General features: G+C 50.4%; 1 protein-coding gene across 8 annotated transcripts in view; it reads left to right on the forward strand.

Moving 5' to 3' along the window:
• The window catches only part of FAM227B (family with sequence similarity 227 member B), a 1,598,354-nt gene that overhangs the window by 263,606 nt on the left and 1,320,724 nt on the right, over positions 1 to 14,024 (forward strand). The window lies entirely within an intron of this gene.

Below are 14,024 nucleotides of genomic sequence, written 5' to 3' on the forward strand. Positions count from 1 at the left end.
CATCCATGACCATGATAATGATGTGTTATTATACAGCACTTACGCTTAAGCGCCTTATATAGAAAAAAATATACACTCAATATCACCCAACCTGTGTTGGTACTCATTTATCAGCCTCAGAAGGATGAAAGGCTGAGTTGAGGTGTTTAAGAACAGACTAAATCAGTGACTCACCCCCTGAAGTGTGCCTGAAATAAACTTTTAATGAGTCTAGCAATTGTATAGAATTCCAGAAAGACACATTATTTGGTATTCCTATTCTTTCTTATTTAGGGTCAGTGATGAAAGTGTTAGACTTGTGGCACTCCTGTTCTTATTTTTCCTCTTTTTTAAGGGGCCTGAACAAGAACGCCAACCGCTCCAGAAAGAGCCACATGGTGCTGGCCACAGCCCAGGAGCTTGCATTAAAAAAATATTTTTTTTTCTTTTTTTTGAGGTCGCAAGGGAGACCTCAGAGGTCGTAGTTGTGACCTCTGGCGACCCTGAAATGACGTCCCTGCTAATATCTTTTGGCTCGCTGAACAGGTCTGGATGAAATTTTCTAATGAAAATGGCTGGCACGTGGCTCTCCAAACTGGGCATTTTGGGGCTAATTAATCAAATGGTTAAAAGTCATTAAGGAAAGATATAAAAAGTTGTTTCCCGCCAACTCAATCATTTTCTCCACAGAGAAAAAGATGCTTCCATTGAAAACGTGCACAGCAAAAACGCCTGCAAGGATTTGCACTAAACAAAGAAGTTGGGCAAAAAGCTCCACCGATATTCAATAGTTATCATCATCATTTAACTTTTTTCGGCCTTGAGGCCATCAGAGTACACAAATGCATCATTTCCTAACACAAATCAAATACAATAAGGGTGATGGAGGCCAATGAGCCTCTTTTAACATGAGGTAATAGCCTAAATGACATCCTAAGGCCAGTCCAATGACTGCTGCATCAAGTGGGGTAACTTGCACCTTTATGTGGGCCATGAAGGATGATCCCACATCCGTAGGTGGACCCCACAGGTCTTTTCCCCAATGGGACTAGGTTAACTCCAGAGAGCGTTGAGAACAGGGACCTAGTGCCCAATGGAAGCATAGCGCCAGTAGGGCTGTCATTCTTCCAGAGAGGGGAGGGCCCAATGACAATTAAACTTCTTGGCATTGGATGCTGTTGAGTGCCAATTCTTACTAGACCAGCAGCCAATCTTGGGTCCCTTAATTTATATACGGATGCTATCATGGGTACTTCCTGCATTACAAGTTAGTCTTTTGCAGCATAAAATGACCTCCCTGATCAGAGAACAGCATCCATACACTGTTCGCAACTAGTGTATACACTTCTTTATAAGGAATTCTCTTGATTCAGACTTGTCACTGGAGCATTTGGGGACCCTTTGCATATATAACACTCCCGTTCTTCGTGACCGACACTGCCCTCTTACCCCCCATGGTTCAATGCTCCATCTCTTGATGTTGGATGCTTCGCAAATCTAGGGCCCGTGGTTTGGATGCACTACAACTTTGCAGGGCTGTGGTCACTGTGATCACACCCATAAGAGCAGGGCTGCTTAACGTAAGTGGCACACTTCAGGCTCGCCCTCTGATGAACTGGCCTGTCACATGATCCAGAGAAACTACAGACTCTCCATCCGTCCCAAAAAAAGAGTCCACTTTAGGCACGAGTGTCCAGTGCGTCCAACAACACGGCTGAACTCTTCAAAATCTGCAAGGAACTTGCCAACCCGTCCGCAGTATCTTCTGCCCCTACTCCTTCGCAGGCCCTCTGCAATATACCCACCTTTCCAAAACCCATGATATACTGAACAGCCTTGTCACGCACTCCCCCCAACCACCCACCTCTTACCTCCTTCACTCCTGTCTCCTCTGAAGAAGTCACCAGAGCTGTCAACTCCATGAAGGTCTCTTCAAAGCAGGTTGTCCCATGCTCTTCCAGAACCATCAAGGACAGCATCTCCTCTCTCGCCCCCTGCTCTTGCTGAGCTCTGCAACCACTCCTTTGCTACTGGTTCTTTTACATCCTCCCTCAAGCACTCCCGTGTGTGCCTTCTCCTTAAAAAACCCTCTGCAGACCCTTCATGCCCAGCCAGCTAGCGCCCCATTTCCATCACCCCTTCCTGGGGAAATTGCTCGAGAAGTTGGCCCTCCCCAACACCACTCTCATACCGAACCTGTCACGGTGTCCACGACCACCAGTCTGGATTCCGAGCATACAGAGGCACGGAAACTGCTCACATCCCTTGACTCCAACTCCCCTGCTGTCCTCGTCCTCCTTGATCTCCCTTTCGGCATTTGACACAGTGAACCATTCCATTCTCATTAAAAGCCTCCATAATACCCTTGCTATCTCGGAGTAGGCAACTGGACCGTCTTACTGCCTTCCTAACTGACTGTTCCTCCGAAATCATACTGGGTCCCTTCTCCTCCTCCACCTGTGGCGTCCCCCATGGCTCCATTCTTTCACCCTGGCTCTTTAACATTTACCTTTCTCTGCTGGCACGCCGCATTTCCTCCTTCTCCCCCAACTTCATGTGCTATGCTGACTCCCCCCAACTCTTCTTTAAACTTCCTACTGGCGCACTTGCACCCTCCTTCATCCCTGACTGCCTCGCTGCCATCCAGGCCTGGTGCACTGCTAATGACCCCTGCCTCAATGCCAGCAAAACAGCGATTCTCCCTATTGGGTCCCATGCACACTACTTCTTCCCTGCACTCTGGCCTTCCTCCATGGGCTCTCTCCTTGCCCCCTCCTCTGAAGCCAGGAATCTCAGAGTTATCTTCGACTCCTTCCTCTCCTTCATCCCTAATGTTCAGGACATTGTCAAGAAGTCCCACTTTCAGCTCTTCCTTCTCAAAGGAACTCTTCCCTTCCTCATCTTCCCCCAGAGACTCAATGTTACCCGTGCTCTGGTTCTCTCCAGGCTAGACTATTGCAACAGCCTCTTCTTTAATCTTCCTTCGTCCACTCTGTGAACCACCCCCTCCAGCTAACCCAAAATAGGGCAGCAAGACTGATCCTTGGCCTCAAGCCCAGGGACCACATCTCTCCTGCCCTACAAATCCTTAATTGGTCCCCGGTCTCAGCACAGATTACATTCAAATCCCTCTATCATGCACAGGGCTATCTGGGGCCGGGGTCCACTCTTCAACTCTTCCTGACCAAATACTCCGCTTCTGGACACCTGCATTTATCTAGCACAAACTCCTTGCGTGTGAAGCGGTTTGCTAAACAAAGTGATGGTGGTCGATCGCTTTCCTCTGTGGGCTCCCTTCTGTGGAATAGCCTCCCTAAGACCCTGTGTCTTGAGCAGGACCTCCTTAAGTTCCGAAAAAGCCTTAAGGCCTTTCTCTTTACCTCTTCCCCCCCCCCTTGCTATTAGCATGACTGATGTGCAGGGCCCTTATGTATCCTCAGGACCCTGACCCCACACATCTCTCATCCCAGCTGCTGTCTATTTACTGCACTTGCTTAGGCCCACCCTCCTCACTGGAGGTTGCACTTACGTTTTTTTCTCTTCTTAGCACTTCACCCTGAGCACCACAGCACCTATCCCTTACCCCCCACCCTCACCCCTGCACCTGCATGTTCCGAATACTCAAAAGGCATAGTAGGTTTGTCTCCTCACCCTATTATTCTTCTGATTTGTTGTACTGTCAATTCAATTGTTAATTTTTGATGTAAGTCATTGTCTCCCTTCCCTGTCCCCATCCTGTTGCCCTGTGGGTGCTTTGAAACAGTTTTGCTAATTGTATAAGTGCCTAACAAGTGACCAATAAAATAAATATATGGCCTGAGGCATCAACCCCCAAACGACCTGCCCCCCACAGGATATGATGGCCCCCTTTGTTCAACGTCCCTGTGAGGTTTGTGCAGATTTAATATAGTAGTGATTGAATGAGGGACTGATACCAATGTCAGTTTGCCCCCGGGTGTCCTTTGCGGGCACCACATCACTGAACACTATAAGGCCACATCTATATCTGGGGCGCTGCAGAGATTCTTTCCTGCTGGGTCCGGATCTCTTGTGTCGACATCATTGCTTTGCTGGTAGTCCCTTTGGTACCGTTGGCAATACCTCTGCCCTTATCTAAAATAAATAGAAGTTTCTTTAAGGCTACCAGGTCAGTGAGGACCAAGGAGCAGTTACAACCCCATAAAGTCTCCCCAAGAACGGGTACTGGGGATGGAACGGGTGTAGAGGATATTCCATGCGAGGCTGTACCAGATGTGTTAACACCCAATGGGTGCACTTTCCCAGTATGTAAGTCTCGCACTACAGTTGCATGGTAAGCAAAGTCTTTTAATAATGTTGGGGGGAGTAATCCTTTGCACAATGGTCCCCATTTCCTGTGAGCCCGTTGCATACCTCTTTCGGGACGGTTAGATGTTACATTCATAACAGAGGCACTACAAATTGCATCTATAATCCGAGGTGTCCAAATTTCAGTTGCGACAGGAACGGGGACGCAATAGTTTTCAACAAAAGTTAAGGTGAGTCAGACTCCCATAGGAACCCTTCAACATTTTATTGTTAATAACTTTTGATTCAAGTAACAGATTTGACCAAAAATTCGAAAGTGATTAAGGACTTGTGGACTCCACCCAGCCCCCCTCCCCCCCCCCCCCCCAAGACTGCAAAGTTTTTCAAATATATAGTAAAAAATAGAAAAATAAGGTTATTAAGAAGACAAAAGATCTTTTTTCCAAAAGTGCGGCCTACTTTCCATTCATTTTCGCATAGATAACCAGGTCCATTTTTGCCAAAGGGCACAGCCAAAACCCCTGGACGGATTTGGACCAGATCCAAAACAACTTGGGCACAAACCTTTGACTCGCGATCCATGCATTGTTTGGGTTTATTCCTTGCACTAGTTATTTAAATATTTGATGGAGAAAGGGGGACCCCCTTCTCAAAAAATAGTTTGTGTTTCCCATAGTGCATTGCAGGATCATGGTGTTCAGAATTTAAACAGCCGCCATCTTGAATTTCTCTCGATGCGAGAGATCACCACAGTGATAGTCGAGGATATGGGTAAATGAAATGCAAGAAAAAAGCTATTTGCATGTCAGAAAATGTGCAGATGCCATCAGGCTAGAGGTGTGTGAGTGTGTGTGTGGGGGAGGGGTAGAGGGCACCAAGTGAAATTTGGGAGTTGAAAGGGTCTAGGGATTGAGTTTGCAGCACAGCGCTTTTTTTAGCATTGGCTGTAGTCGAATAGCCGACATCTCCATGCAAACTGCGTCACAGAAAGAGCGTGTGTTGTGGGGGGGAAGCGAGAGTGCAGGGGAGGTGAGGAGACCATTTGGGGGAGTGGTGGGAGCTGGCACAGATGAGGGACTTGGAGGCAGGATTTCTTTTTGTCCGTTTTTACTATATTCGAAGCTGCACAGGACTGTGGATAGCTGCGGGTGTCTGTGTTTTATTTCTTTTTAAAAGATATTTTTATAGGTATAGTGACGTCGGGGTGAAAAATCATTGGAAATGTAATACGGTAGGTATTTGGGAGTCTTATTTTGGCTGTGTGTTTTCAAACTTACTTACATGTGAGACTGTGGAGAAAAAAATAAGATTGTTTAAAAAAATCAATACAAAACTGAGCCACCCTACTTTAGTTTTAGATGCCCCATCCACTGTATATCCTCACCAACACTATTATATCTTGTGTAATTGGACCCATGAAATGTATTCCCATGTAGTTTCATCTACCTTACATAACTACATGAGTAGTCTTTTACTGTATTGATCTTTTATCTTCCATTGTATTACTAATGTCTCTTTTGTCATTCCTATTCCATACTCTGAACTTTAAAAAAAAAATAATACATATATATCTTTAGATAAAACAAAGTTATGTTTATGGGTTTGTATATGGCGTTCTTGGGGACGTAACTCCTCATGAACTGTTCAGTCTGGTGTCATGAATGTTGCATGGAATAGTCTGTATTTCATTGCCGAATTAATGCAACTATTTCTGGCTCGATAGGTCATCCCGTTTCCAAGATAATGAATCTTTTGGTTTTTCAGCTTTGTTTTTCGGCATTACGTTTTTGTGTTACACCGCCATCTACAGGTCATTTGTAGAAAGTGCTAATCCTCACACAGTGAAGCTGAAACATAATCAACATCACCTGATTAATTTCGATAGTAAAATGTTGTAAAGAATAGGTACTTGACCCTTATGACATCAAATGGAAGTTTGTTACAATTTGAAGATGACATGGTTAAATCAGTTTATTTGAATCAGGTTCCATGTTTAACAAAAAGACTTCTTTGTTCTGTATTCTCTACTTTCATTAATCCTTTAATCCCACAAATACATTTTTACAGAAATGCCATGAAAAAAGAGCAGTATTTAATCACACCCAAATCAAAACAGTACATCGAAAGCTGAAGCATGATCAACATTCTGAAGAAGGATCTCAAGACATAAAGCTAATAGAATTCAATATGCTTTCAGACAGAACAATGAAAGTGCTCAAGAACCTGAAGCAAGACTTACTAATCAGAGAATTCATGCTGTTAAAAAACAAAGCAACAAAACTGCTGGAGAAACTGAAACATGACTTGCTGTTAAGAGAATTAGTGCTGCTGAACAACAAAGGAATGAAACTAGTAAAGAAACTTAATCGAGACTTACTGATCAGAGATTTAGAAATCTGAGAATTGAAATCCTAGGCAAAGCAGGGTTGTAAAGCTAATATATATTTTAGCCGTGGCTGTACAAAAAGGGGACGCGATTGGTGTATTGTGGATCATGCCTAGCAACAGCAATGATGGGGTCTTTACACGCGGCTATTTAGCACGTTCCTCTTGAGCGGCGTTGCTACCCGTGGGTAAAAGTGGCACTGTGCAGCCACAGCTATATTCCGGCAAATGACACGTCATGTGTTTGTTGACTTGTGGTAGGCGCAGCTACGAGAGATGCTGGCCATGGAGAAAAGGATTTCCGTGAGTTTGATTGTTTGTGATTGGTTGTTATTTGTGTAGCTGTCTGTGATAGGTTGTGGTGACAATGTCATCCATTTTAGTAGTCTTTTAATTTATTTTTTATATATTTTATTTTCCATTTTCAAACAACCAACAGCAAATGAACTTACCCCACGCCCTCTCCCCTGCCCCCTCCCTCTCCCCGCCGGAGGCTTCTCTCGGGGTCGTCTAAACATCTCATGCCTCAAATAGGTCCAAAATCCTTATGTTGTGCGGCACCATTGCATCATGTAGTCCGATTGGAGGTATTCCAGCACGACACCCCAGTCTTTTTCAAAACTGTCCTTCCCACCCCTCAAGGAGTATGAAAGTTTTTCCATCGCAATCAGCGACCAAACCCTTTGCAGCCAGGTGAAAATCAGAGGAGAGTCCGGACTCTTCCAGCTCTGAGCTATTGCCGCCTAAGCCGCCACCAACAGGCCCATAAAACATCTCCAATGTCCTTTGCTAAGTACCATGGCAGCTGCGTCCTTAAGACCACATAGCCATACTCTTTCCCCCATAGGCGCAGCCTTCGGAAAGATCCTCTGAAGTTGTGCCTTTACATCCCCCCAAAAGCCTTGCAACTTGTTACATTCCCACCAAACATGCTTCCATGTTCCCACCTCTCCACGGTCCCTCCAGCATTGGTTGGACACCCGAGGAAACATTACATGCAGTCTTTCTGAGGTTAGGTGCCACTGCGTCATCACTTTGACCCACATTTCCCTCATCTGCACTGAGCGAGTCAGCCTCGAAATATCACCCCACAGGACTTCCCAGTGCTCTCTGCTAATGGGTTCTCCCAGGGTTCGTTCCCATCTTCTCATATATGATCAGCTAACCCTTTCATCGTGCCCAACAATTAACTTGTAGAGATTGGACACTAGTTTCCTTGTGCCCGGATTGGTTTTTGCAAAGGTCTCAAAGCGAGAAAGCTCCCGAGTAGCCGCCTGTTTTATCGGGGGAGTATTCAGCCAGTGTTTTAGTTGCTCATATCTGAAACTATCTGCCTTTTTAACCTTCAATGTCTCCACACACTTCTCAAAAGGTAGGACCTCGTTCCCTCAATCATTTCCCCTATTTTCGAACACTCAGCCAGTTCCCAGTTTCAGTATGCGCCCATCTCCATTCCCGGGCGAAAACCTGGGTTCCCAAACATGGGGGTAAAGGGACCCGGCACTGTTAAGACACCACATTTCGTCAATTCATCCCACACTCCCAGGGGGGCTTTCATTACTACACTCAGTCCTAGGTTAGCGTGCCTATGCTGTTTGTCTTTCCACAAGAGTTTCCTCAGGGGAGTTCTTGCTACCGCCGTGTCCTGTACCGCCCACACCTTCTGCTGCACTTCTCCCAACCACTCTTTGAGCACCCACAACTGCGCCGCCTGGTAGTACTTGTAAAAGTGCGGGAGAGCCAACCCCCCTTTTTCCACTGGGGCCGTTAACACCGCCTGTGAGATCCTATGGGGCTTCTTCCTCCAGATAAATGAGGTGATAGCTTTGGCTAGGGCCTTGAAAAAGGAACAAGGTATTTTTATCGGGCAGGCTTGGAAATAATATAATAGCTTCGGCAATACAGACATTTTAATCACAGCCACCCGCCCCAACCACGAAATCACCAGCGGTTCCCACCGTTCAAGGTCCCTCTTAATTTCCCCAAGGAGCTCTGGGAAGTTCGCCCCGTACATGCAGTCCACCCCCTTCGTCAAATAGATGCCCAAATATTTTATGCTGTTGTCCGCACAGCTCAACCCCAGTGTCTCCGCTACTCTCTTCACCTCCCCCATATCCCCAGCCAACGGGAGAGCCTCAGATTTGCTCCCATTTATTTTGAGACCTGCAAGTGCCCCATACTGGTCTAATTCCTTGATCACCATCGGGATAGTACGGGCCTGGTCCCCCATGATCAGTAACAGATCATCCGCATATGCGATCACTTTATGCTGCCTACCTGCCATCTCTATCCCCTCTATCGCACCCGACTCCCGTATCCTTATTAAAAGTGGCTCCAGGGAGATGGCGAACAGCAGGGACAGGGGGCATCCCTGTTTGGTGCCTCAGGAAAGCTCTACCCTGTCCGTAATCTCCCCGTTGACCGTTATCATGATCGAAGGGGTATTATAGCATGCTTTAACCATCTTGAGGAAGTTATCTCCGAATCCCATTCACTCTAATGTTTTAAATAACATGGACCATTCCACCCGGTCAAATGCCTTTTCGGCATCGACCGCCAGGAGAGTTGCTGGGATGCCGTGTATACCCACTTTCTCCAGCATGGGGTCGGCATGGATTCACATGCTCATGAATATTCCCCGTCGTCAGGCCGGGAATCTTCGGTATAGAAAAAAATCTGTATCAGTTTCGTTTCTGATCTGTCTTTCTTAGTAGTAACCAATCACTGGTCTCTGGGTCATACTGCCCCCAGCCAATGACTGTCCTCTCCCTAAGCCCCGCCTCCGGCAGCCATCCTCAGATTTTTACAGCACGTTCAAGTGTTGGGAGTCCTCGTGCTGTAGCTCTCGAGCTTTTGCTGCGTTTTCGCGCTTTTTCAGGAGATTTTTCTCATTTTTCGGTTAAATAGAGCCTCAAGTTCCACCGTTCTACATCCGATCAACGGGGATCCGTTTCGGAGTTTTCTACGCCCTCCAGGGTGAAGATTTCATTGAGTTACGCTTTTGGAGGATTCCAGAAGTTCGGAGGCCTAACCCGGACATGGCCCAGGAGAAAGGAAGCTCGACGCCCGGGAAGCTGTTCAGGACCTGCCCTGGATGCCAGATTCAGAATGTTTTCAAGGAGGACGAGCATTCGTTATGCCTCTACTGTCTCCGTGAGGACAGGATGCACAAGGAGAAGGACTGTGTGTTTTGTGGGAACATGTCGGAGCGGACCATGAACTGGCTGGAAGGGAAGAGCCCGTCAGGCGAGAAGAAGAAAAAGAAGTCCGAGCGGTCTTCTAAGTCCTGTGAGGGCGCCCCGGCGACGGGAGCCCAACAAAAGGCTAAGCACCGCGAGTCTGTGGGCCCCGGGAGCGCCGAACGGTCGGGCTCCTTGGCTGCCAGGCAGGGCGCATCCTCCCCGGCGCCATCAACCACGAGCCAACGCGCTGTAAGAGGAAGCCCGAGAACCCGGCGAAGCTTCTGGAGAGGCCCCGGTCGATCTCGAAGATTCCGGCAGAGGGGGAGCGAGGCTCGGACCCTCCCCCCAAGGTGAAGGCCCCAGGCATCCAGAAGGTGACAATGGCCTTAATTCACCCTGCTAAGACCTCGATTGAGGATGTTGCCGCGGCCCTGGCTCAGCCTGTGGAGGCTACACCAGTGGAGGCGCCCTCAGGACCCAGAGTCTCCCTGGCACCGCGGAGGGAGTCGTCTTTCAGGCTCATTGAGAAGACCCCCACGAAGTCCTTGTTGGAAAAGGTGGGGGAGGGGCTGGTGGCCATCATGGATACGGACACGACCTCTGAAGAAGAGCTCATCGAAGTCGTGGAAGAGGCCCAGCCCATCGGGGGGATCACGACGAGGGCGACGACGAGAGCGACAGTGTCGCCGACAAGGCTCCTCGAGAGCCCCCGCGCCTGTCATGTCCGGCGCCGCAGGACAACTCGGCGGCCATTTTGTCAGCGATTCAGTCCTTATGCTCGGAGATAAGGACAAGGTTGCCCCTTCCCCCGACGGAGGTACCTGAGCCAGACCCGACGGGGGAACCGGAGCCAGGACCTTCGGAGAGTCCACCGCATAAGAGGAGGAGGACGCATCCTACGCCACCTCTCCCACCTCTGCGGCCTGCTCTGCCTTCCCCCCGGTCTACTACCCACGGGGATGATACAGGCACGGACACGGCTACGACAGGTACAGATGACGAGGGAGGCGACGACGGGACTTGTCCCCCGTCACCCCCTGCTCGGGCGTCCCCGCCCGGCGAGATTGTATCCTTTCATGCCATGATTTCCAGGGCATCCAAGCTTTTTCAGCTCTGCCCAGAAGAAAAGAAGAAAGAAGGGTTCCTTTACCAACGGCGCGAGGCTAAAAGGAAGACGGTCCTCGCCATACCGCTTCTTGATGACATCTGGGATGAGGGGCTCGCCCTCCTCAAGAACCCTGCCACGGCTCCGGCAAAGAGGGACCCGTACGAGAAGAAGCACCGGGTCCCCGACGCTGCCCCATTGTGCCTTCGGGCACAACCTACCCCGGATTCGGTCGTCTCGGCGGCGGCAAAGAAGAAAGCTGGGGGGGCATCGGCCTCGACATCAACTTCCCCGCCAGACGGCGATGGCAGGAAGTTGGACACGATGGGACGACGCATCATCTCATCCGCAGCGACGACTATTAAGGCGGCCAACGCCCTGGCTATCGTAGCCCGCTACGACAGGGAGTTGTGGTTCAAAATCGCCCCTCTGTTAGACTTCCTTCCGGACGCCAAAAGGGCTGAGGCCCTTGAAATCCTACAGGAGGGGGAGATTGCTTCGGACCACGCCATCACGGTGGCAAAGGACATCGCCGACACCGGTTTCCATCAATTGGGCAACGGTGTTTGCTTGAGACGACGAGGATGGCTCAAGGCCACGGATTTCCGCCAGGACGTACAAACCAAGGTTTTGGACATGCCCTTCGACGGGAAAAACCTGTTTGGGAAGGCGGTTGATGAGTCCCTTCAGGCCATCAAGACAGACACAAAGACTGCCCGGGCACTGGGAGTGCTCCAACAACAACGGCCGTCCTTTCGGAGCTCCGGAGGCAGACAAAGTGCCTCCAAGGGATCCGGCAGTGGCTCCTCCACTTACCCCCAAGCGGCATGATCTTCGTCCCAGGAAGCCTACAGGGGACGCGGCAGGTCAGGTGGTGCCCGTCGTCGTCAAGGAGGTCAAGGAGGCAAGGCGGCCTCCAAACAAGATTGAACCGACCGTGGGGTCGGGCCCCCGCCGAAGCACCCCGGTGGGAGGCCGGCTGGCGAGATTCGTCAGCGTGTGGGAGTCCATCTCCACCGACCGTTGGGTGCTGGATGCCCTGGCCCAAGGGCACGCCCTCGAGTTTCGGAAGAAGTGCCCTCGCGTTCCACCCGTGGCCATGAAGGAAAATCACGTCCCTCAACTACCGTTGGAAGTAAGGGCGATGGTCAAGAAGGGTGCCATCGAGCTCGTCCCAAAGAGGCTTCGGGGCTCCGGAGTTTACTCAAGGTACTTCCTCGTAAAAAAGAAGACAGGAGGATGGCGCCCCATCCTGGACCTACGACGACTGAACAAGTACATCAAGGCACAGAAGTTCCGTATGGTCACCCTCCAGCATGTGCTGGGACAGCTGGAGGAGGGCGATTTTCCTGTCGTCGTTGGACTTGGAGGATGCCTACTTCCACATCCCCATTCTAAAAAGACACCAAAAGTTCCTCGGGTTCGTGGTCCAAGGGCAGCACTACCAGTTCAAGGCCCTCCAGTTCGGATTGAAGTCGGCACCCAGGGTGTTCACCAAGTGCCTCGCACCGGTGGCGGCGCGGCTGCGCCTACAGGGGATCCACGTCTACCCCTACCTGGACGACTGGCTCATCCGGGCAAGGACAAGGGAGCTTGCCGTGGAGCACACTGCGAAGACCGTTCAGCTGCTCACGGACCTGGGATTCTCCATCAACTTTCCAAAATCCCACCTGGTTCCGTCGCAAGTCGCCCTGTTTCTGGGAGCCAAGCTCGACACAGTGGCGCGGCTGCCCTCGCCGTCGGAGGAAAGGACCAGGACCATTCTGGGCAAGGTGCAGCGTCTGCTGGCCATGGACATGTTCAGGGTAAGATCTATCAAGTCCCTCCTCGGGATAATGTCCTCCTGCATTTAACTGGTGCGCCTTTGAAGGCTTCGGATGAGACCCTTACAGGAGTTCCTCAACGTCCGCTGGATACAGTCAACGGGCAGCTTCGAGGACAGGATCCCTCTCAACGAGAAGTTCCGTCAGGCGATCCGGTGGTGGGGTACCCGCTCCCATCTGTCGGCAGGCACGGACTTCCAGACCCCAGCTCACCAGGTGACGGTGACGACGGACGCCTCCCTGGAAGGTTGGGGAGCACACTCCGGAGATCTTCACGCGAGAGGCCTTTGGCTCCCGGAGGAGAAGTCTCTCCACATCAACATCTTGGAGCTCCGTGCGGTGTTCTGGGCCCTCAGGTCTTTTCTTCCGTCCCTCAAGGGCAAGGTGGTGAGGATCTTCACAGACAACACCACCACGATGTTCTACATTTGGAAGCAGGGCGGAACCAGGTCCCCGGCCCTATCCAAGGAAGCCCAAGATCTGTGGCATTGGGCCGTCGCCCAGGGGATGTTTCTGGTGCCTCTTCATCTGGCAGGAATAAAAATCACAATCGCCGACTCACTCAGCAGGGTGCTGCGCTCGTGCCACGAGTGGGAACTACGTCGGGATCAAGTGGATCGACTCTTCCGACGATGGGGCGAACCCCAAATCGATCTCTTTGCGACGGTGATGAATTCCAAGTGCCGGAGGTTCGCCAGCAGGTTCCCCCAGCCGAGGAGCATGGGCGATGCTTTCTCGTTCCCCTGGGACGGCCTATTTCTTTATGCGTTCCCTCCGCTGCCGTTGCTGCACCGGCTCATCAACCAGCTCAAGAGGTCCCGGTGCAGGATGATCCTCATCGCACCGGCGTGGCCGAGACAGATCTGGTTCCCAGACCTTCTGGACTTGTCAACGTCCCCACCAGTCAAGCTGCCGACGGACGCAGACCTTCTCTCCAGAGAAGGAGGCGCCATTCTTCACCACAACCCCGAGTCGCTGAACTTGCAGGCCTAGCTCATGCAGCACTAGAGTTTGGAGGGTACGACATCCCGGCCGACTGCAGAGAGATTCTTGCAAAGGCCAGGGCGTCCTCAACTCTCAAGTGCTACGGACATAAATGGAAGAGGTTCTCTGCCTGGTGCCGTGCACAGAAGATTAACCCTCTGCGGATTACGGCCCCTCAAGTACTGCCGTACCTACTGTCGCTGGCCAAAGCTGGACTGGCTCACGCCTCCATCAAAATACATCTGGCTGCAATCTCCCGATATACCAGGACGACGGGAT

Source organism: Ambystoma mexicanum, chromosome 11 (genome assembly GCF_040938575.1).
Source record: "Ambystoma mexicanum isolate Mex_15411 chromosome 11, UKY_AmexF1_1, whole genome shotgun sequence".
In the NCBI taxonomy this organism is placed as follows: domain Eukaryota; kingdom Metazoa; phylum Chordata; class Amphibia; order Caudata; family Ambystomatidae; genus Ambystoma; species Ambystoma mexicanum.